Source organism: Eschrichtius robustus, chromosome 2 (genome assembly GCF_028021215.1).
Source record: "Eschrichtius robustus isolate mEscRob2 chromosome 2, mEscRob2.pri, whole genome shotgun sequence".
In the NCBI taxonomy this organism is placed as follows: Eukaryota; Metazoa; Chordata; class Mammalia; order Artiodactyla; family Eschrichtiidae; genus Eschrichtius; species Eschrichtius robustus.
Window position 1 is genome coordinate 130,320,104 of NC_090825.1, and position 24,956 is coordinate 130,345,059.

General features: G+C 47.3%; 1 protein-coding gene across 2 annotated transcripts in view; it reads left to right on the forward strand.

The window, feature by feature from the left end:
• GALNT10 (polypeptide N-acetylgalactosaminyltransferase 10) overlaps positions 1-24,956 on the forward strand; it is a 335,391-nt gene that overhangs the window by 16,726 nt on the left and 293,709 nt on the right. For both annotated transcript variants that reach the window (XM_068536263.1, XM_068536262.1), the window contains exons 2-4: positions 13,748-13,976; positions 14,402-14,520; positions 19,002-19,166. The gene's annotated coding sequence lies outside the window, so the exon portion shown is untranslated. The remainder of the gene's footprint in view (positions 1-13,747; positions 13,977-14,401; positions 14,521-19,001; positions 19,167-24,956) is intronic.

Consider the following 24,956-nt stretch of genomic DNA (forward strand, 5'->3'; position numbering starts at 1 on the left):
TGCAAAGATAAGAGACATATGGGAGAGGCCCTTGAAGAGATGACAGTTTGGTAGAGGAGACAGGGATATGGACGTTTGAAATCAAGGGAATGAGCCTGGGCAGGGATGAGTAAAGATGGAAACAGGAAAAAGAGGACACATCCTCAAGGCAACCTCATCAAAGGGTTCAGAGAAATGAGAGATGTCTAGTTTGTGGGGTTTGGAAGTTAAGAGTGTGGACCTGTGAAAGAACTATAAAAGGAGTGGCTTTGGAGTTGGGTACGTGTGTTGCCTAGAAACAAGCTAATTAGGACCAGGATCACTCCCCATTCGCACAACCAAAGGGGCTGCACCCGAACTCAGCTCCCCACAGACCTGATGGTTTCCTTCATCTGGTAAGGAGAACTCTAACTTTCTATGGACCCCAAGTTCAAGTGCAGGGTAGCTAGTATCCCAGACTATTCCTATAAGTGGTTGGCACCCCATGTTTGGACTAATGGCACAAAGTAGTCTGTGTGTTCCTCTACCAAGGCTGTTTTCTCACTTTTGCCCTATAAATGGGAGAAGAACAGGGGCCAATTTTTCCCTGCTGGAAATCACACCTTAGCTGTGGGCCCCTCAATGGCTTCTCTCTGTGGAAGCACTAGCTATGTAAGTTTTCCACTTCCCCAGTAAAGCCTATTTCTTAACCCACAGCCAGTTGAACCCAAACCCTGATGCACAATAGGCAGAGACCAGGAAGAGGTTCTCTTTCCATGATATGGGCTTGGGGAACATACAGAGGTAGGCAGGAAGGGCATCCCAGAGTGAGCAGGACACAAACCAGAGGAAATGGGGAATATGGTAAAGAAGAGGGGACAGCATGTGCTGGGAGTCTTGGGAAGTAGGCCAGTAAGGTGGCTGGAACCTCTTCATGCAGGGCCTTTGTGCAGACAGCTGCTGTCTCTGCCTGCCTTCATCCTTTTTTTCTGGTAGCAGTACATCAATATTTCTTTAGGGAAACCTGCTTCCCCATAGCATGCAGACTGGTGGGCCTGTCAGTCCCGACACACACTGGGCAGGAGAGAGCTGAACTACACCATAAGAATCTCTCAGGGATTTAAATCCATGAGCAGAATGACGCAGAGACTGAAAACCATTGCACCAACTCACCAGATGGTGTCCCCAGGGAGTGAGTTCATGTTCATTTCTGCCCTGGATCTCAGAGCTGCCTTTGCTGGCCCTGTCCAAGGTCTCAGCCCTTTTTCGTTTTGTTTTGTTTTTTATTCTGTCAGTCCCACAGTCTTCCATTAGGCCCCCTTTGGGCCTGAGTTAGCCGTTAGCCTGAGTCAGTCTGGGGTTGCAAACAAAGAGCCTTAACAAACAGCCTTGAACACCAGGCTGAGGCAAAAGAACTCCAGCCCAGGACCCGAGTAGCATCAGAATCCGTGCCCTCCATCTGTACAGTGCTGGGCAGTTCCCTCACATGGTCCCCCTAAAGTGGCACAGTTGGAGCATTTTACCCACCCTAGAGACACTAAAAGTTGTGATTCAGAGATTCAGGTAGACCTCCCAGGCTACCACTGTGACTGCGGCCTCCTGTTGGGGAAGTTCAATTAGAGATGTGTTGGTGATCAGGCATGGCTCTTTATCTTCCCAACTCCAAGCTGCTGGTGAAGCTTGATAAAGAAATTAAAGTTCTGGGTGAGTGTGTAAATGTATGCTGAAGTGTCCTTGGATAGTATTCCAAGAAGCTGTGCAATTTATTTGTCATTGCCATTTACAAACGTAGATCTTACTGATAAAATTCAAACCTGCCACATCCTCTGGTGATCAGCGCTCCTCGCTGGAGCTCTGCCTGGCATCAGGCTTGCCCTGACTCTGCTCTGTGCCTTTCTGGGTACGGTCCCGAGGGTGGGGAGATATCTGATGTGGTCCTGGGAGGAGGCCCTCCTGAACAAAAGCCTTCAATCTTCAGGTTCACCTGCCTAGAGACAGTGACCTGTACTTGCCTATACCCTCCCCATATTTTACTCCCCTGAGTAGAAAGAAGGAAGGAAGCAACCCAGCATCCCAGATGCCCATCAACAGACAATTGGATTAAGACGATGTGGCATATATATATATATATATATATATATATATATATATATATATATAAAATAGAATGTTACTCAGCCATAAAAAAGGAAATACTGCCATTTATAGCCACATGGATGGACCTAGAGAATATTATGCTTAGTGAAATAAGTCAGACAGAGAAAGACAAATACTGTATGATATCACTTCCATGTGGAATCTAAAAAATAATACAAATGAATGTATATGCAAAACAGAAACAAACTCACTTATATAGAAAACAAACTTGTGGTTACCAAAGGGGAGAGAGAAGGAGGAAGGGACAAATTAAGGGTATGGGATTAACTGGTACAAACTACTATATATAAAATAGATAAGCAACAGAGATATACTATATAGCACAGGGAATTATACCCATTATCTTGTAATAAATTTTAATGGAACATAATTTGAAAAATACTGAATCACTATGCTGTACACCTAAAACTAACACAATAGTGTAAATCAACTATACTTCAATTTTAAAAAAAGAAAAAAGGAACCACATTTGGAGTTTCAGAAGCTCAGGAAGTGTTAATTCCAAAACTCTTGAGAAAATTGAGCAGATACTGGGGCTTGATTGCTGGGCCTCTTACTCCTTGGTGTTGTGCATAGTCAGCAAGAGGGGCCCTTTTCCTGACCACAGTGGTTTTTGCCGTCAAGCATAGTTGTCTTGGAGCCTGCTGTCATCATACCAACCATGCATTCTGTGTGAAGCATACTGGGTAAGGAAATTAAATCCAGGTGAGGGAAGGCAACTCAGGTCTCCTGCTATTAAATATATGGTCTGATTAATGAGGAATCTTTTATCATCCTAGAATCTCAGAGCCAGAAGCAATTTCAAAGGTCATCTATTTCAAACCTTCGTCTAATCCCCTCAAATTAAAAAACATACATACATGGGTACGTATATAGTGAATGCTTCTAGGCACGGTACTAAGTATTTTATATGGATTCTCTCAATAATAGACTTTGAATCCATTCAACCCTCTGTAGTAGCCACCAGTAGTCTCTCCACTGTACAGACTGGGAACCTGAAGCCCCGAAGTTTCCATCTTTCACTCCAGGTCATGCAGTGAGTAGGTAGCAGAACTTCTTCAGAGATGGTGGCCTGGCAGGTCTCAGCCAAACCTTACTTGTATGTGTGTTTTTTTAATTTTCCAATATATTGTCAGTAATATAAAATAGGGAGTTTGACGTTAAAAGTATCCAGATTTCCAGCTTTGCCTGAGAAGTCAGAAGAGCTGGCCACACTGAGCTGTGTGGCACATTTCCACAAGGCAAGTGTGGGCTGCAGCTGAGAAACCATCGCCCCTTCGGACACGAATCAGATCACGTTAGCAGCAGGCTTCGACTTTCCAGTGGCTCCTGATCACACTTGGAGTAAAATCCAAAGTCCTCATAATAGCCCGCGGGGCCCAGGGGCCCAGCCCCTGCCATCTGCTACACCCTCATCTTGTCTACTCCCTGTGCTCCCACACGCCGGGGTTCTCTCCAGTGCTTGGGCTTAAAAAGCTCTCTCCTCAAAAAAAAAAAAAAAAAAAAAAAAAAAAAGCTCGCTCCTCAGGGTCTTTGCCCTCGCTGTTTGCTCCATTCAGAAAGCTGTTTCTTCTACTCTTACCATTTCTGACTTGTGCTGAGTCTTTAGCTTGAATGTTATTTCCCCAGGGAGGCTTTCTTGACCCCGTGCTAGGCAGAATAATGCCTACTCCCCCCACCCCACACAAGATGTCCACATCCCAATCCCTGGAACCCGTCAACACGTTACCTTACACGGCAAAAGGGACTTTGCAGGTGTGATTAAGGATCTTTTTTTTTTTTTTTTTTGGCCACGCTGAGTGGCTTGCAGGGTCTTAGTTCCCCGACCAGGGATTGAACCTGGGCCCTCGGCAGTGAAAGCGCAGGGTCCTAACCAGTGGACCACCAGGGAATTCCCTGATTAAGGATCTTGAGATGAGGAGATTATCCTGGATTATTCTGGTGGGCCCACACAGAGGTTGGCCTGATTCCAGGAAAGGAATCAGGAGCCAAGGAATGTGGGTAACCTCTAGAAGCTGGCAAGGCAAGGAAACATTCTCCCCCTAGCACCTCCAGAAGGAAAGCAGCCCCCAGACACCTTGACCTTAGCTCTGTGAGACTGATTTTGAACTTCACATCCATAACTGTAAGAGAATACATTTGTGTTGTTTTCAGCCACTAAGTTTGCGTTGATTTGTTATATCAGCAATAGGAAACCTGTACAACCACTTATCCTAAAATACTCCCTTCCCCCTCATTAGTTTCCAACTTAGGCCTTTGTTAGTGTCCTTCCATGAATTTATCACAACTTGAAATTACTTTGATTGTTTGCTTAGTTTTGGTGCCTTTGGCTGCTAGCCCAAAGTCCCAAGAGGACAGTGTCTAGCACATTCTAGGAGCTTGACAGATATTTACTGAAAGACTAAATTGGTTATTGAATAATTGGCCTCATTATCTATCCCAGGTGCCTTCTTCTGAGCGCACTGAGGTTGAAAATGTCCCTATTTAATGGTGGAACTTAGGATCGAACTCAGCCAGGTACAAGTGTTTCTCTGAAGCATAAGAAATAATCAGAGTTTTAAGGAAATTAGGCAGCAAGCCCAATGACAAAACAGGCAATGAGCCCAATATAAATTCATTTTCTGTTTCCTACATCCTTGCTACTCTCAGCATCACCTGGGAACTTGCTAGAAATGCAGACTATCAGGCCTCGCCTCAGATGTACTGAATTAGAATCTGCATTTTAACAAGATGCCCAGGAAATCCACATGCATACTAAAGGTTCAGAAAAGCTGCACTACATAATTGGTTGTGGGGGGGCACTTTTGTGAAGGACAGGCTACAGGTCTGTTTGCCACAGGCAGGTACAATAAGCATTAGCTACCCCATCACAGCATGAGCGAGCCCATGAGCCAACAGCCCTTTGCTGCCACATTCCATCACCTGCCCCATGTGCTGAATTCTCTGACTCTGCTGATGAAACTCTCGGTCCCCTCTCTCTACCCCCAGCCACCTGCCGAGTCTGTGGAGACAGGCAAACAGATCCTGAGTGAGTTTTTACCCACAAGCCCAATAAGAACCAGGCCTAATCAGAGGAAGAAGCCCTTCCCACCAATGGTGGCGATGGTGGCGTCTGGCTTTGTTGAATCCTGCCCTGCATTATTGTTCCAGGGAGTGAAAGAAGCTAGAAACTACCGAGGGCCTCTGGGCAGCTGGGTCTGCAGTTGGAGACAGTAAAAATATCAGTAATTGCCAAGAGTTGGGGGAGAGGAATAAATGGGTGGAGCGCAGGGGATTCTTAGGGCAGTGAAACTATCCTTTTGATACTGTAATAGTGGATACATGTCATTATATGTTTGTCAAAACCCATAGAATGTACAACACCAAGAGTGAACCCTGAGGTAAACTATGGACTATAGTTAGTAACCATTTATCAATATTGGCTCACCAAATGTACCACACCAATGCAAGATGCTAATAATAGGCGAAACTGTTGGGGGAGGGACAAAGATAATGGGGCATATGGGAACTCTGTATACTTTGCACTCCCATTTTTCTATAAGCCTAAAACTACTCGAAAAAATAAAGTCTATTAAAAGTAGTAATAAAAGAGGGGGGAAATGCAGACCACTTCAGTTTAGATCTGGGTTAGGCACTTAAAAACTGGGAGATCTTAGGCAGGTTGTTTAATTCTCAGCCTCAGTTTACTCAGCTGTAATATGAGGCTGTTAATACCCACCTCACAGGGCTGTTGTGAAAGACAAATTAATGCATGAAGTGCCTAATAGAGTTCCTGGCATCATGTAGTAAGCACACAAAAAGTGTTAGGCTTGGAGATTGGGCAGTAGAGGTGTTGTTTGTTTTCTGTAAACACTCAAGAAGCCTTGGAAATTTTATATGCTGGGAAGCTGCTGCTCAGAATTCCCCTTCAATAGTCTTCAAATGGCAGCTCCCTACAGAATGGATTGTCATACAGAGAAGTTAGAGGGAGGAAGATAAGTTAGGACATTATTCCAAAAGGACGTGGCAGTGGAGGTGGAAGAGAGGTAATGATAGTGGAGGTGTTGATCAATGGTGGACATGGAAAGGGGCTTTGGGAGGGGAACAGGGTGCCTTGTACGAAGACTGGGAGAGTGAGTGTGGAGGCAGCCCGCACTGCAATCTTCAGCTGGTGAAAGAACTGGCTGGATTCCTGAGATTGTTTACCTCTTCCTCTCTGGCTGAAGGCAGTCCTCATGTCTGACAGCCGTCAAAGAATCTTACATAATCTCCTTGCTCTAAAGCAGAAAGAGGATTTTTACGCAGAAATTTACCTGCCAGTTGCACTGCTGCCTTGACATTTTAAGTGGTACCTGCCCTTCTGTGTCAGACGTTTCCCGCAAATAAGAAAGTGACAAGCTTCCCTAATGGGCATTCAGCGTTCAACCCAGTGAGAACCCTGCTAGGGATGGGGAAATGTGGTGCCTGCAGAGACAACGGGAGCACCAGCAGCAAACGTATTCTGAGCAATTATCTTGGTGCCCTCCCACCCAGTCTCCCGTGCTCAGCCAAGCAAAGCCTTCAGGAGGACGGCTGAGTGGATGGGCGCCTCCTCCCCGCCTCCTGCTGAGCCACCAGAGCAAAATACAGCAGGCAAATAGAACTGCCTTGCAATCGGCACGACCAAGCTTCAGGGAACACAAATGCTGGCCTCTTAGGTTTAAAAATAGATGAAAAAACGTATTGGCATCAGACTCTTATAGGAGAGAGAACCATAAGGGTCATGGCGACCCATCTCGCCGTCCCGTGATTGAATCCCCTCTGTGACTTTGTTGCCATGGACTTCCCTGGCTATGACTCAAGCTTACTTCCAATGATAGGGGGCTGACCACTGAACCAAGGCTACCTGGCCCATTGGAGGATTTAGAGCCGATCCACTAATTTAGCTGGAGAATTCAAAACCCAGTTGAGAAATTTTGCTTGCCCTAAGTCACCCAGTGAGCTGGAGGCTGACCTTCCTGGGTCTTCTAGAATGCAGTCTTTTTTTCCCCCCTACCAGGGATCGAACCCGTGCCCCCTACAGTGGAAGTGCCGCGTCTTAACCGCTGGACCGCCAGGGAAGTCCCCTAGAATGCAGTCTTGAGCACGTTCACTAGGCCTAACATGGTAGCTAAAAGGTGGGTTATGAGGTCAAAACTCAGCCTCTGCCCTGGGTCAAGCCATTTTTCTTTTCAAGTTCCAGTTTTCTTGACTGAAAAATCAGGGCAATAATAGTACCTAACTTACTGGGTTGTTGTAAGGATTAAATGAGAAAATTGATACTGAGTACTTGGCCCGGCATATAGCAAGTATACAGTACTAATAGCTGCTAAATATAATTAATACTGATTCTTCTTATGTTGACCTACAATCCCAGTTGAGCGTTAGGAAGTCATACTTACCATCCTGACTCTTTACTGCTCATCATTTGGTTCCATTTGGACCCCAGCATCTCAGAGAGTCAAGATGGCTGTGAACTTCCAAGAAAACATGCTGTCAGGAAACAGCCCAGGATGGCCAGGGGCGTCCCCTCTTTACCGATCTTTGCAGCCCTGCACCCCACCCCCCAACCACTCATCTCTTTGAGATTGAGATCTGTGCACAATGCAATCTTTGAGATCTCCTCTGAGATTTCCATAAGAATACCAGTTATCAACCCCTTGGATAGTGTACAAGTGATTCCGCATCTCTAGATATCAGGGAGGTGTCAATGCCAGCGTGGCTAAGATATTTGGGAGCCAAAGGTTTTTTTCCCCCCAGAGACCAAGTTCTAAGGGAAATTGTACAGACAAGGGAATAAAACAAACAAACCAAGAATAAAACCTCCCAGATATATAGCTTTCATTCTCCTCTTTGCACAGAAAGCCCACTGCTTATTAAAAGTTTGAGATGGAAAAACAAAGTTGGTAGCCATGTCAAGGAAAGTGATTGGAACAAAGTAGGCACATTTCGTGGGACAGGCTGATTTGCCAGCTCCATCTCTGTGGCACTGTTACAATTACAGCTATTCTTGTGGATGCAATTCATATGGACCCATTATTCCCAAGAAGCAGAGAAGAGCAAAAATCAAAGATTTATCATCTGGCTGTGGTACGTAGAACACAGCAGGCTGCCTGCTGGGTACATGCCGGGTGGCAATCAGAAACCAGAGATCAGGGACAAATATACACTCCACTGAGCTCCTGCATCCACCCAGATGAAATGATATCATTTGCAACAAGGAAAGAAGGCTGTTGGCCTTCTGGGCAATTTCCAATCAGCTGGCTAACAGAGGAGAATCTGCTGCCTGCAGAGAGAGGGGATACTACCCTCACTCCCAGAGCTCAGAGGAAGGAGGACCATTACCAGTATGGAGCTCCCACCCTGTGCCAGCACTGTGCTAGACATCTGACATGTGTGGGAGAGGTACTGTTAAACCTTATTTAGCAGAGGACAAACCTGAGGCTGAGAGAGGTTCTTTAGGACTCTTTCAGTGACAGAAACCCAACTGTGACCGGCTTAAATAAAAAAGGGAAGATATTGGCTCAAGTAACTAAAAGGTCTAGGGGTAAGTTGGTCTTCAAGGTCAGCTGGATAGAGGGGCTCAAAGATGACACTATCCATCTCCTGCCTTGGCTTTTCCTTTCCCTCTGTGTTGCCGTCACCCCAGACAGGATTTTCCTCTTGGTTGCAAGATGGAGGCTACAAACTCCTGGCTTCATTCTTCTAGTCTGGCAATGTCAACAGAGAAAGAACTTCTCTTCCTTAACAGTTGTAGTAAAAGTCCCAGAAATGACACCCACTGGTCTGTCGTGGGTCACGTGACCGTCTCTAATGCAAGCCCTGTGGTCACTGTAGGTCAAGTCTCTCCGACTTGAAGTTAGTGTTCTTGACTCTGTGCAAAAATCTTTAGGAACCTCCGTTCTTGCCAGGAGATGAAGTAAAGTTTTTTGGAGAAGGTAGCATTTGAGGAGTGCATCTGTCAGAAATTTGGAGCTGTAAATGACAAAGATCCCACTCATACTGGCTTAAACAGAAGTAGAGGATTTTTTTTTTTTTCTGTCTTATGTAACCAAAAAAAAAAAAAAAAAAACCAGAGAGAGATGGAACTGCAGGCACAGGCTGATCCAGGGACCCGTGTCGGCAGGACCCACTCTCCGTCTCTTGGTCCTTCTCTTTTCTGTGGGGGCTGTGTGAGCACTCGAGGCTGCCCTTCTCCTGGCTTAGCCACCCTGCTGGAAAAAGAGCATTATTGTTTCAGGAATTCCAACAAAAATCCCAGATCTGAGTCTTATTAGACCATTTGAGCCATGTGCCCATCCTGGTGGCGAGAGATACACTGACTGACAGTCCTGCAGTCAGAGAAGCAGGTGGACTAACTTCACCAGAAGCATGCAACGCAGAATGGAGGAAGGTGTTTATCACTATAAAAGCAGGTTGTGGGGCTTCCCTGGTGGCGCAGTGGTTGAGAGTCTGCCTGCCAATGCAGGAGACACGGGTTCGAGCCCTGGTCTGGGAGGATCCCACATGCCGCGGAGCAACTGAGCCCGTTAGCCACAACTACTGAGCCTGCACGTCTGGAGCCCGTGCTCCGCAACAAGAGAGGCCGCGATAGTGAGAGGCCCACGCACCGCGATGAAGAGTGGCCCCCGCTCGCTGCAACTGGAGAAAGCCCTCGCACAGAAACGAAGACCCAACACAGCCAAAAAAAAAAGCAGGTTGCTAGCACCAACAGAGGGGGTAAGAGATTAGACTGATAAGACCCATCGATGGCTGCATTAGGTATGTATTGTGTTCAAGAAACCACCTGAAAAGTGTTACTTAAAACAACGACTGTTTACTTAGTACAGGATTTTGTGGTTGGCAGTTTGGGCTCACTCATGCATCTGTGAACAGACACATGGTCTGCTTGGGGCTGACTGGTCTAGGGCCCTTGGTTGAGCCACCATTTCTGATTCACAAGGTCTCTCAGCTTCCAGCAGGCTAGCCCCGGCTCATTCACACAGAAGCAGAAGGTTTCCAAGAGAAACAAAAAGAGTACAAGCACTTTTCAGGCCTCTGCTTGCATCACATTTGGTAATATCCCACTGGCCAAAACTAATCACATGGCTGAACCCAGAGTCAGAATGGGAGGGCACGCAGAGTTATAGGTGAGGGGGCGTGGATTCAAGGAGGGGAAGAATTTGTGGCCTTTTTTGCAGTCTGCCACTATGGCCATTTCAAACAGCATCAGAATAGTCTCTGCCCCATAATAGACACACCAGGCAAATAAACTCTTGTCTAATAAGTGACGTGATTAGGATGAGGAAAGAGCAAGGAAGGCCTTCAGGCAGAGGAAATGGCATCAGCAAAGGCCCAGAGATAGTAAATAGGGGTTCATTTGCAGTGAGCATGTATGCTGTGGTTAAAACATGGAATACAGGAAGCAGTGGGACTTATGGGCCATATCAGGGTAAGCCGCCTTGGGTGCTGCGTTTAGGGTTTGGACTCTATTCTGTATGTTTGGGGCAGTTGTTGAAGGTGTTTGAGCAGTGACATGATTCATCTAGCAAGTCCAAAGCAGGGTTTTGAAGGGTAGCTGTAGGTGGGGGACTCCTCTGGCAGACAAAATCCTGGGGAAGGGGGAGGAACAGTGACATCCTTGAAGGCACAGAGACAGAGCAGCTGCAGCGTCTACTGTGCTCCCGTGGGCACCATGACTGAGTTTTGAGCTCATTTCGCCTTGGCATATCCCAGATAGTGAGCTTCCTCCTGCCTCCCTCAGGCTGTGAGAGCTTGGAGGCGCTCTGTATCCTGAGTGCCAGACAAACACTGCTTGCTTCCCATATCACCTTGTATGCAGCAACCCCCAATATCTGCGATCAACTGCCTGTTGATCCTCCCACCCCAGACGTTTCTTAGTGGGATTTTAGTGCACTAGAGCCTCCTTGGGAGTGAGATTTCAGCCCTAAGTTCCCAGCTACTGCTCCGTTCTGAAATCCAGACTTCCAGTCACAGCTAACTTGTTCCTGTCTTTGCCAGCCCCTCCCATGTGATGCCAGCAAATACCAAAGACCTGAGACCCAATTAAGCATGTAGTTTCTGTGCAGAACCTCCCCAAGCGCAGCCACAAGCGCAGCAGGCTTTGAAACTGGCTGTGATGGATTGTTACTATCTCCTGATTTGCCTAAACATGCGTCTCGCCTCTCAGTGCTTTGCAGTGTGGACTTTTTGTTTGTTTGCGTGTTTTAGCAAATGAAATAAATGTTGGCCTGTGGCCAACAAAAACAAACCCACAGGCCACGTGGTTGTCTTTTGAGAAATATTAAGCCTCACGTTCCTATACCCAAACGATATCCCACAGCAATCCTCACAGCAGCACTGCAGATTAACCACGGTATAGGCTGCGTCCACAGACCCCAGCTCACTGAGGCTGGACGTGGCTCCTGCAGCTTTCAGGGGCAGGATTCGGAAACTGCAGCCATCTGGATTGCTGCTGTGGCTCATTCATACCCAATTTCCACCTAATGGTGTCCTCTGGGAAGGAAGGCAAGAATCACAGCATATAGTGTAGGGCCTCGTTCTAACCACTGTGTATATTTTAACTCATTCAAGCCCCCTTTGAAGAAGCTGAGGCACAGAGAGGCTTGAGGATCTGCTAAAATTCACACAGCTTTGATGATAACGCTTTCTTCATAATTACATATTCAAACTTAAACAAAACTGAAGCTAAGAATAAATAAGTGAATTTTTTTACTTTTAATAAAATGAGTTTATGCAAATGGAAAATTCGAATAACTTTTACTGGAAAGAGCAGGAGAAAGCTCAAGCATGACCTTTGCATTAGACCTTCAAGACCCCACCCACCTGCCTCCCCTCTCTACCACTGCAGAAGTGTAGATTCCCTACTTTGGGGACCCCCAGAGGTCACCCACACCTATTCCTATCACATCACTTCTAAGGTAACACTCACAACTATTCATGTTTCTTTCTTTCTCAGAAGATGTGAGCTTATCAGCATTTAGTACAGCACCTGGCACATAGCAGATACTCAACACTTGGTTGAAGACCAAGACTTAGAAGGGTCCCTAGGTTCTAGCCAGAACTCATAATTGCAAATGACTATGAGTAAGTCATTGCCTGGTCTGTGCCTCCATTTTTCCATAAGGAAAATTTTAGACAGCAGGTACTACTGATTAGTTTCGAGTGGTGGTAAACTCAGAAACGTTATATCTATGGAATCCTGAGCTCAGAAGCCAAAGACTGAGAAAGCATGTGTGCTAGGCTGCACGTGGGAACCAGAATGCCTGGCCCCCCCGCCCATCACTGGCTCTGCATCTGGAAGTGAAGGCCCTCCCTCAGTGCTCATGCTGTGGGTCTGTGGCTGCCACCTGCATCAGGGAGGTGTGACTGAGTTAGCAATGGCGCTCCCCTGAATCACTGCATCATCCAAAGGCTGCCAGGTGACAGCTGGCATCTTTGGCTGCCACAGTAGACCAGGCAGTGTGTGCTGCTCCAGGCACCCAGCTGTCTCTCTTAGGGAAGGACTGGTGAGGATTGCCTTCCTCCTGCTGGGTGTATTGGCTGGTAGCACTGGGCAGGTGGGTCGGGGGTCATCAATGACACTGCCTTAAAGACGGTCATATCCCCAACATGGGAGCTGGGGGTTAGGGTGGGTGAGGCAATCACCTGGATTCCTGACATCCTCATCTGAGGTCTTCTGCTGCCTGGTGCCTTCTGGGTAACCTCCAAACAACTGATTTTAAGTCCCGGTCCCTTCCTCTGCTACGTGGGGCATGGTATCTGATTTCTCTGAACCATGGGTTCCTCACTGGAAAAAAGGAGAGGAGGGGTGAGAGAAATAAGAATAGGTACCTGGCAAGGTTGTTATAAGATTCCAAGATAAGGGGCTTCCCTGGTGGCACATTGGTTGAGAATCTGCCTGCCAATGCAGGGGACACAGGTTCGAACCCTGGTCTGGGAAGATCCCACATGCCGCGGAGCAACTAAGCCCGTGAGCCACAACTACTGAGCCTGCGCGTCTGGAGCCTGTGCTCCGCAACGAGAGAGGCCGCGATAGTGAGAGGCCCGCGCGCCGCGATGAAGAGTGGCCCCCGCTTGCCGCAACTAGAGAAAGCCCTCGCACAGAAACGAAGACCCAACACAGCCATAAATAAATAAATTAAAAAAAAAAAAAAAAAAGATTCCAAAATAAAATATGTCACCTCCATACTCTAGCTAAACACCTGAACTCCTGGGTACCTATTCTCTTTGCAGTCACTGGCCCTGATAACCCATCTAAAAAGTGCCCTCAATCCTTCCCTGTCACTTAATCCTGTTCTGTTTTCTCTGTTGCATTTACCACAGTCTGTTTAATTAAGCTCTTATATAATTACTTACTTGTAAAATATGTACTTTTAAATATTTGTTTAGAATATTAAGTTAATTAATTGTTAAGTTGTGTGGTCTTTCCTGCCTGGAACACAAGTCTCATGAGAGCACAAGCTTTCCCAGTCTTGGTCACTGCTATTTTCCCAGCACTTTCGGCAATGCCTGGCATATAGTGGGCATTTTAAAAATAAAATTTCAATAAATGAATGCTGAATGAATGAATTGTAACTGATTTCATAAGCTCTAAAATGCTCCTTAGAAGTTATGGATTATTATTACTATTAAGGTCAAACCAAGAGCTGCAAATGAAACAGATATCCCTGAGTTCGGGTGTTTAAGAAACAAACTAGAAGAGTCTACCAAGAAGATTCCTGGGGTACAATGCCAAGGGCACCCCAACTAAAGTGCACAGAGATTGCCCTCGCCAGAGTTATCAACATTTTCATCATGGTCACCATTTATTGAATGCTCGCTGTCTACTTGGCACTGCATTAAGAGGAGGAAAAACTATGATGGTAAGAAAAAATATTGACTTGCTCTTTATATCATCTATACGTTTGTACACACTTACACATGTATTTGAAGTTGAGTTCCTTGGGAGTCGTGCAGACTGAACAAAGCAGTGGTATACGGAGATGCCAACAGCCAGGGTAACACGTGCATATTCTCAGTTAATCCTCAGTGTTGTAACTTCTCTGTGTCAGTCAGCTATGGCCACAACCGTGGTAGTTTGTGCATAACAAACTACCCCTCAAAACCCAACGGCTTATATTAAAGAGCATTTCATGTTCTAGTTTCTGAGTCTACAGGCCAGTTTGGGAGGGGCTCAGCTTCAAGCCATAGGTAGTCTCCAGGCTGATGATGGTCTCTAGTCTGTTCCACCTGTGTCCTCATTTTCCTTAGACCAGACACTATAATGTTCATGTTCTTTCCATGGTAGGTCATAGATGCAAGAACCAAACCAAACCTTGGAAGCACATTTATGGCCTCTGCTCACACCAAGTCCTTATCATTCCATTGGCCCAAGCACGTTATATGGCAAAGTCCAACATCCATAAGGTAAGAAAATATATTCCTGTGCACATGTGTGCCCTGCAAGGTCACATGGAAGACTGAGGGTGTGAAGAATCAAGAACAGCAATCCCATCTACTACAGCCCAACTTTACCCCATGGCGAAGCCGAGGCTTCAAACAGTTAAGCTATTTGTCTAAAGTCACAAGTGTGTGTGGGATGCATCTGGGTTTTGGATCCAGCTATGTCTGACACCAAAGCTTGTGTGTTTAATACGCTGAACTCTGCTAAATGCAAGGTGAGCTAAGCCCCGCAGGGAAGAGGGTCCTGGAGTTCAGCCTCAGAGGCTTCTCCTCCAGCCAGCACAGTGTAAGAGCCCCCAAGTTAAGCAGAGATCACCTGGCTGCTCAAGGTCATGCCGTGGGTCAGTGTCAAGGAGACCCTGGAACCCTTTTTTCCTGCTCTTTGCACCATTCTCCCTGGGTAGAATCATGTGCTCTTGGCTTTAAAATATTACCTAGAGGGGCCCCTTCTCTCTGAGAAATGTTACCAGAGGCTTTCAAAGCAGGCCCAGGAGACTCAGAGGTGACAGATAGTTCCCTTTTCACTTCCTGGACATTTCTCCTAAATGTGTCTACTCTGCCAACGGTACCTGCAAAAGGAAGAGGCGAAGTTTACACCATTCGACCCCCAGCTGTTACCACGGAGCCCATCCAGACACCAGCACAGCCGGGCAACTCTGGCTGCTTTTGCAATGGAATCAAAGAGGGGGGAAATAATCAGCAGGGGAGCAAACTCTTGTTTAAATGCAAATACCTTTGCGAGGAAGCAACTGAGGGAAAAGAGATTATGAAAACCCCAGTTAAGAGCACAGAGTTGGGACGAAGGCTAATAAACCACGCCAGTCCCCCAGCGGGATTGTCCCTGCTCCATCTCCCGTCAAAGTGGGAAACTCGTTTCCAGAAGCGATTTGCCAATGGTACACATCCCAGTCACCCCTAACAAGACTCTTAGAATGGAGCAGAGCGGACTTCCCGATGGGCAGAGAGCCTGTCAGAGCCGAGGGATGTTGATGGGAGGGCTGAGCTGGTTTGCACTAGAATTTAAAGTGAAGGAAATGAAGGTTGAGAATTGGGGCCCGAGAGGGAGGTTTCAGAAGGCAATGTAGGTACATCTGTCAGGCTCCCCAGAGAGGAGGATGCATCAGGGGATGTGGATGGTGGGGAGGGCGTCTGAAAGCTCAATCAGAGGCAGCAATGCTTTAGAGCTTTCTAAACAGAATTATAGTAGATTTTCATTTGCTAATCTTGTTTTTATTAAAAATAAAACTATCCATTTTTAGCTTAAAATTTGCTGAAGCGCAAGGATTTAACCACAAATGAGATTATATTTTATAATTATATTGCATCAAGGATTATTTTGTCCTGTAACCTTTGAAAAAGATACATTCCAACTAAAACTCATTTTGTAGCTGATCTCAGGGAAAGTGGGCAGAGATGGGAGGCATGGAGTGAGGGGAACGGCTGCGACCACTCGGAATCACCCCTGCCCCGATTTGAGCCACTGTTGGACTGTGGGTGTTATGCAGGCACATGGGTAGAGGTTCTGTGCATCATTTCAAAACACAGTTATCTGTAAGCACTGCAGGAAAAGACATGGGAGAAAAGCAAGGATTGTGGCTCCAGGGCAGCTCACCATCCAGGCTGTGAGTTTCTAGAAGGATTCCTGTGACTTGGCAAAAGGGCACCAAACTGAGTGTCAAAAGACCTGAGTTAGAGTCCCATCTTTAATATAATCAAGCCGTGCAACACTGGGCAAGTCATTTCACTTTTCTTAGCCTTGGCCTCAGTTTCCATATCTGTAAAATTGGGTGGTTGAGAGTGCTTGAGAGTGCTAAATTAGATGACCAGGGTTTTCCCCATCATTCATTGAGCGCTTAATGGTTACAAACTGAGGTTACCAACTGAAAAACTGTGGGCCACATCCTGGCGGCAGCCATGTCTTATTTGCATGTTTAAAAAAATAAATGTGAGCCAGTATTTTAAGATTAGGCAATCTCACATAAAAATCCAGATTTCTGGTTTCTCTTGAAAAAGAAAAAAATCAGATCTGGCAACACTGAGACCTACAGTGTTACAGTCAGCTGCAGTAGACTGACCCATTTGGCCTCAATCCCCACTACTCCATGTGTCCCTAATCCTAGGACCAAGCGTCATTTGCCCATTTATCAGAGAAACTATGTTTTATCTTACTGTATGATAGAAATTTGGAAAGCACTGTGTATTTAATCCTCACAATGACTCTAAGCAGCAGGCATTATCTTCACTCCCATTTTACAGATAAGGAAACTGAGACTTCTTGCTTTTCTGCCTAAATAGAACTATCCATGCTTCATGTTGATTGGCACTTGCTCAAGGCCACACAGGTAGTGATAGAGACCAGATTTGATTCCAGACTGCCTGCCTGAAAGCCCATGCTTATAACTACTTTGCTACCCTGCTGATCTACAGAAGACACCCTTAAACATGTTAACTTTATTCAGATCACAACAATGAGGTTCAGGGAGGTGGTAGCCCACCCGAGTTGCTTTTTCCACATCTCACTTGTTGCTAGAGATAACTGACCTGCACAAGGATCAAAGCCATGAATGAAAAAGACAGAGAAAATGAGAGCTGAAGGGGCCCAAGGAGATGATTCAGTCGGAGGTCTGCATTTTAAGAAGGGGAAACAGACACTTGGAAAGGTTAAGTGACTTGCTTGTGGTCACATATTGCTTAGAAATATCAATGCTAGGACTAGATTAGGAAAATGAAGTGAGGAAATTATTTAGCTTGCCAGATATATTTTAGGCTCCCAAACTCACTTAGGTTGCAAATATGTGGATTTTCCAGTACAAATATGTTGAGAGGGAGTGAGAATTACTGGGGAGTTGCCTCCATTTTCCCCTTTGCTCTTGATAGAAATCGTCCCCAGAATCTTACCAAAGCAATAATGTAGCCTTTTGGAGACAAAGAATGTCAGAAGAACAAATGTCATCATTTACAACAATCATTTCGTTTTACAGGTGAGAAAATCAAGACCCATAGGTGAGGGGACTTGTCCAAGACTGTTGGCACAGAGCTAGACAGGAACCATTCCCTGCCTCACATTCCGAGCTACATCGTTTGGTGCTGGTTCTGCCGTTAGATTCTCACCTGCTCGGCTTGAGTTTCTTCTTGGGAAGCATTTTAATGATGTTGTTCAGAGGCTCTGCACCTCATTCCTCAGGGGCTCACGATGGTCTAAGAAATGCTCACAGCTGGATTAATAAGAGAAGCAGCACCTCTGAATTCCTTCACCTCGGCAGGAGGGAAGGAAACGCAGCTGTTTCCCTCTCCGCATCCCAGATGCTCCCAGGGAGGTGAAGATGGTCCTCGCTTTCCTTTGCTTTCCCGCCTGACCAGAATTATGTGTTGGGCATCTAGATGCCTTCCCCTCAAGCAGCCTTCCCGGACTCCCCACTGGAGTCAGCCTTCCCTCCTCTGAGCCCTGTCGGCGGAGAAGCTATGGCACACTTGCAGACTAGATATTGCTGATCCCCTCAGGGATGTTAGAAGCTGCTTGAAGGCAAGGACCAAAGCTGATTCATTTCTGTCCCCAGCTCCCAGCAGCGGTGCACCTTGCCCAGTCATAAAACTAGTTGCTGCCATTTATTCCAGGATTGCAATAGCCCAAGTTCTGGGCTAAGCACTTTATCTTAAAATGGCATATTTTATCTCAGTGAATCCTCAAAGCCACTCTGCAAGGAAGGTATTTCTATACACATTTTATGGATTAGGACACTGAAAGTCAACCAGTTCACAGACTTTACTACAGCATTAATAAATTCAAAGCTCCCCAATTATGTGTTGCTCTCCTTCCCTCTCCCTTCACCCTCTACACTCCTCCAGAGTCCTCACACTTACCCAGCTTCCTTCTGCCTCAGGGCTTCATCTGAGCAGATTCCTTTGTCTCCATTATGCCCCCATTTTCCACCCAGTGCAGCCTCTCCTAACCCTTAAACTAGTTCAAGCCCTCTTGGAATTTGCTCTCATAGCTTCCCTGACTTTTGGTTCATGGCATTTACCACAATTTGTAATTCAATATATTGTGGGATTATGCAGTTCCCCTCTGTCTCCTCCATCAGTATAAGCTCCTTGGGGACAGGCCCCATATCTGTTTTGCTTGTCATTTTGTCCCCAGTGCCTGGTTAAGTGCCCAGCATAAAGTAGGCGCCCAGTAAACATTTATTGAAGGAATGACCATCTGACTTTAAAGCATATGCCCTAATTGCCATGCAAAGTAGAAAAAGTAGATGCTCACTAATGACTGTATCAATGAGAGAAGAGATGGAGGAGATGATCAGCCACAAGGTGCCAGCTGGGAAAGATCAAATACTTGGCTAGTAGAAAATACGAAGACCCAACAGGCGGCTGGTTCACTTTCAACAAAGTAGGCTTCCTGTTTGGCAATCATGAAAATGATCTGGTCTCCCACTTTCTCTTTTCAGTAACTGCTGGGAGCCCACGACTAGAACAGCCGTCAACTGCAAATGAAGGGACAGCTCAGCTTGTGTCAGAATGGAGTCTTTAAGGGCAGCTCTATTGCTTCCTCCAAGCACTTCACACCCAGCCTCCTGGAAGGGCTGCTCCATCAGCCCAGCCCCTGAAATCACGTGGGTGATCTTTTTCTTTTTTTTTTTCCAAATTGGGTTCTCAAACTTTCACTTAAAGGAAGATGACGGGTGGGAGTGTATGACCTGAAGTGACAGGAAAATCAATAGCAGGCTTTCAAAGTCATTCTGGATGAAAGGCCCAGGGGTCACATGATAGAAAGGAAGGGGAAGGGAGGGACAGTGGGGGATCCGCTACAGGCCTCCCAGGTCTTCTCAGAAGGTGTGCTCCCTTTGCCTGGGGGTGGGAAGAAATCGGCACACACAGATGAAAGGGGTGGCTGGGTAGAGCCCCAAGCCTAAAGCTTATGTATTGAGTCCTAGAACGTGGAGGCTGAGAGGCGCCTGTGAAATGGATCACACCCTAGCCCTTCGTTTTATTCAATATATCTGCCAAAAGCCCAGAAAGTTCCCACAGTAAGTCAACCCAGGGGCCAGACCAGGACCCTGGGTTCCTGATACCCACACCAGGGTCTTACCATTACATCAGGAGAGTCCAGTTAGCACAATAATGGCCCCCCAAATACGTCCATGTCCTAACCCCAGAACCTGTGAATATGCTACCTGACATGGCAAGACTTTGCAGATGTGATTAAGTTAGGATCTTGAGATGGGGAGATTTTCCTGGGTTATCTGGATAGGTCCAATGTAATCACAAGGGTCCTTATGAGAGGGAGGCAGGAGGGTCAGAGTAAGAGGAGATGTGATGACAGAAGCAGAGATTTACCCAGGCAGCCTCCAGAGGTTGGAAAAGGCAAGGCAAGGGATTGTCCCCCTACAGCCTCCAGAAGAACCATAGCTGCCAGCCTATTTTAGACTCCTGACCTCCAGAACTGTAAAGTAATAACTCTGTGTTGCATTAAGACACTAAGTTTGTGGTAATTTGTTATAGCTGCAATCAGAAAGTAATACATCCTGTGATAGCACTCAACCCACATGCTAATCCTGCAAATCCCCCAGAGGCAGGAAGCGTCAGGGAGTGCATCCATACTTGAGTGGCAGTATATCATAGTGATTATGAGCACACTCTGCGGAAACAAGCCCAAAGACCATCCACAGGAGAATGGATAGATACATCGTACATACTCACACACTGCAGAAAAGCATACGACAGTTCAAAAGAACAAACTTCTGAAACACGCAACGACATGGATGAAGCAATGACATTGGAGGGAAAGAAGCCAAGACACAAAAAGATTATGTACTGAATGATTCCAGTTGCATAAAATTCAAGCACAGACTGGGGACTTCCCTGGTGGTCCAGTGGTTAGGATTCTGCTCTTCCATTGCAGGGGGCGCAGGTTCGATCCCTGGTTGGGGAACTAAGATCCCACATGCTGCAAGGCGCAGCCAAAAAAAAAAAAAAAAAAAAATTCAAGCACAGACAAAGCAAATCTATGGTGATAAAAATCAAAAATGGTGGTTACCCTGGAGGGAGAGTATCAAAGACAAGAGTGATAAAAAGAGCCAGCTGGGACTGGAAATGTTCCCTATCATGATCTGCTTACATATGGTACACATACCTAAAAATCCACTGAGCAGTGTGCTTAGGATTCGCTCACTTTCCTATAAGTTATACTGCAGTTTAATCTCAGCTCCATCGTTGCCTGTGTGACTTTGAGCAGGTTACCAAGCTCATCTGTGACTGCATTTCTCACCTGTGTAATGGGAATATTAACAGCTCCTGCCTCATAGAGTTGTTGTGGGTTAGTATATATAAAGTGCTTACCACTGGGCCTGACACATAGTACGTGCTTCCTAAACCCTGGTCATTGTTCCTTGGGTGTGAATGCAGTGGTGAGCTGGAACCAGTGCCCACCTGCACATGGGAGCCGATCCTGTGCCTCACCTCCCAACTCCACAATCACACGTTATGCTGGAAGCACAAAAAAAATCAGCCATGGTGGGAGTATTTACACCCCCACTACTGGCCAAAGCGACAAGTTAGTGCCTTTTGTGTTGCCTTGTTTGGAGAGCCCACATACCGCTGTGTACATGGCTGACACCAGAGCCTCTCTGGACAGTGTTTCACTTTAGGAAAGGGGGAGAGAAGATGGGGGATCTGTGGTGACGAAAGCAGGACCTGCCACCTCCTCTCCACTCCTCACTGGCCCAGGAGGCTGGAAGGCGCTCGAAGAGCCAGCCTCTAGAGACTTGAGTATGGGCCTCGTGATGGCATCAGAGTCCCCCACCAATGTCTCTTTTCTCTTCTCTCACCCCTGGGCTTTAGCCACTTAACCCGGACTTTCAGACCCCATCTCCCCTTAATACGTGCCTTGTGAGAGGCCTGGCCCACCTTCCCACCCATCCCCTAGCACCAGGGACCCCTCCAGCCAACCCCTCCCCAGCCCTCAGAGAACTTGCCCAGAGTCACACTCCCTGTTCCTTCTCTGCCTGGAACCAACTGCCCTCAGATCCTCTTTGAATCAGCTCTTTCTCATCCTTAATGTCTTAGCTCAAAGGTCACCTCTTCAGAGAAGCCCTCCTTGGCCTCACTCTCTCACTCTCCATCACGCTACTCATCACTGACTGAAATTCTTGTATGTGTGACTGCCTGCCTATTTAGTGTCTGATTCCCAACTAGGATGTTAATTCCAGGATACACACTATTTTCACCATCCCTATTCTATATATCAAGAAACTGAGGACTGCAGAAGTTAAATAATTTACCCATATGGTCACAAAGCCAAGAAGTGACAGAGTTGGGATTTGAACCCACACAAGCCGACGTGCTTCGCTGCTCTGTCATGATGGACGGCCAGAAAAGCAGGGTTGTGTAGGCAACTGGTGAGTCCAGAGAGAAGACAGGTGAGCAGAAGCCTAGGTTGGGTGTAGGGGGTGAGCAAGGGGCACAACTGCCAAGCTAAGGAGTTTGACAGTCTGGCTGGAAGTAAGTTTAATTACTTGACGTCCCAAGGCCAGTGAGTAACAAGGTGTAGAGAGCAATAAAAGGCCCAAAGGAGGCGTAGAAGCAGTGCGTGCAGAATGTGCCTTTATTCACTTATTTATAGAGGATGAGAAATTAATCAAGGGCCCGTGCTTTGAACTACCAGCACCTTCTCTTCTCCTACAGCAGCAGGTCAGCTGGTGCGATGAGCTGGCACCGGGGAAGGAAGCCAAATCCTCTGCTTTTCTCTAAGACTCCCAGACTCCCTGCTGCAGGACCTTCCCCAAGCCAGGAAATCAGTCCTTTGGCCAGAGAAGCATTGGCTCCATGCAGGAAAGCGGGGATCAGGAGTGGGAGTGGGGGAAGCCAGCCGGGGCAGTGAAAAGAGTACTGGACAGGAGGAATTCTCAAGCCCCATAGGACCACGTCGAGCACTTAGCACAGTGCCTGACACGTGCTGAGCACTCAGGGAATGCTTGGTGGCGGTGGTGGTCCCAGGTCTCTGTGACCTTAGGGAAGTCATAGTCTTTCTGTGTTCCCCTTCCCTCATAGGCAGAAAATAGATGAACAGAATTGCCTGCTGAGCCCTCCTCTCAGAGAAGCTGGGGGTGCTCAGCATGGTGGTAGCAGCCTCATAAATGCTTATTGAATGACTCTAGTGTGTGTTAACCGTAAAAACCTTTAAAAATCTAAGTTGTTATTTCAACAGCCATCTGAAAATACGGTAAGATGTCTGGGCAGGTGCTGAGGTCCCCTCACTGGGTTCACTCCGAGAGCAGCTGGGAGGGGAGACGCTGGCATGGAGTGCCGGCTCAGGCTCCCCTCTGGGGACAGTGCTATTTAGAGAATTGGCTTCAGAGCCCAACAGTGAGAGTTCAAATCCCAGCCCAGCTACCTGTTAGCTGTGTGGTTTTAAGTTCCTTCCTCTCCCGGATCCTTGGTTCCCTCTTCTCAAAAACTGCAATAATAACAGTAACTGCCTTATATGATTGTTTGGAAAATCCCTTGATACAACGGACAAGTAACTGACATATTGGGCCATTAACATGAAATGGCTTTTTTTCCTTCTGTTTCTGCCTCTAGTTGTACCCAGTCAGATCCATCATCTTACCCATTTGATGATGATCACTTCAGCAGATGCCAAACATTCTGGTCATTTAAAGCCCATTTCTTTCCTCCTCCTAGTGTGGGTTGGACCGATGGCTCAAGAAACAGGACCAGAAGTGGGCAGGGGCTTGGCCTGCTCATTCATGCCCCCTCCTCCCTGCACCTCCCTCCCTCTCTGAGTCTGGGTCTTTCCTTCCCCCTCTGACATCTAGTGTCCAAGGTGGGTAGCTGATGTGTCACCCATCTGACCTCCTGGGGGTGGGGGGAAGTGTCCCTGGCCTCCCAGAGGGTCAGCGACTTTCCATGAGGTGCTGGTGGTCTCTGCGGATGTGGTGGTCCTTGTTTTGGTGGTGCGTCTTCTTTTCTTAGGGTGGTATTTAACTTCACTTAACGGCAGCTCTGAGGACCCCGCAGAGAGCAGCAGCCTACTCTTCCTCAGCCCTGCCCGGAGTCCATGATGGCCCCTCTCCTCTCTTGCCAGCTTCAGGCCCTGCCATGTGAAGGAAGCCTCCAGGCTCCTTCACGTGGAGCTGCAGGACCGAGGCCTTTGGGTCCTTAGGCATCTACTACACACCAGCTCCCTACTCACTGTAGGGGAGGGAAAAATCTTCCTCAACCCTTTTTTAAAAAAATTTTTATTTTATTTATTTTTGGCTGTATTGGGTCTTCGTTTCTATGCTAGGGCTTTCTCTAGTTGCGGCGAGCGGGGGCCACTCTTCATCGCGGTGCACGGGCCTCTCACCGTCGCGGCCTCTCCCGTTGCGGAACACAGGTTCCAGACGCGCAGGCTCAGTAGTTGTGGCTCACGGGCCCAGTCGCTCCGCGGCATGTGGAATCTTCCCAGACCTGGGCTCGAACCCGTGTCCCCTGCATTGGCAGGCAGATTCTCAACCACTGTGCCACCAGGGAAGCCCCTCCTCAACCCTTTTAAGGTCCCTGACTGGGTCTGAAAATTAAACTGACAGCCAAATTAACAGGAGAAAAGCATACAAATATATTTAAGTAAGTTTTACATGACACGCAAGCCTTCAAAAGGAAATGAAGACCTGAGGAAATGATTAAACCCGCATCTTTTCATGCTAGGTTTGATAAAGAGTGGACGTCGTGGAGGAATATGGCAGGTCGAGGAGTACAAAGCCAGTGTAGGAAACTGGAGGAAACTTAGCAAGGCCAGTGCGTTTGGATTCTTCTCCATGATCCTTTGTCTTCCGAGATGAGGGTGCCCCTTTCCTCTGGGTGCAGGCAGGCAGAGGCCAGGTCAGTGGCAAACGGCTAAATTGCCACGAGCACTCAGCACCTTGTCCGTTGTAAGCTGTAGCAGCACTTCCGCGAGGGGCTGCAGCCAGCAGATGGGGGACTCGGGGCGCCCTGAGAGGAGAAGGGCTCTCACATGAGTGGCTTATGACCCATCTCAGGGGAGGGAGGATGGGGTCAGAGTGACCTTCCTGCTTCTGCTGTCTTCTCAAACTCCTTCGGCCTAAAATGTTCAGCATGCCAAGGTGCTCTCTATGGGGGTAGGTGTCCTGAACCCCCCTCATCACTCAGTTGGGCCAGGCCGCCCCAGCTGTCCTCCCTGCCTTCCTCAGCACCTGTCTCCATGTTCACGACTGCCCCCAGAATCCGGGGACCCAGGCTAAGTGCACCCACACTGGCTCACCACGTTCACGGTGGCGTAGACTCTGCCGCTCAGCAAATGTCCACCTGTGACACTCTGTCCACCAGAGTGACCTGTCAGTCTCGCCTTCTTGCAGGACCGCCCCCATACTGCAGGAGGGATTCCCTGGGAGTCCTCCCACCCT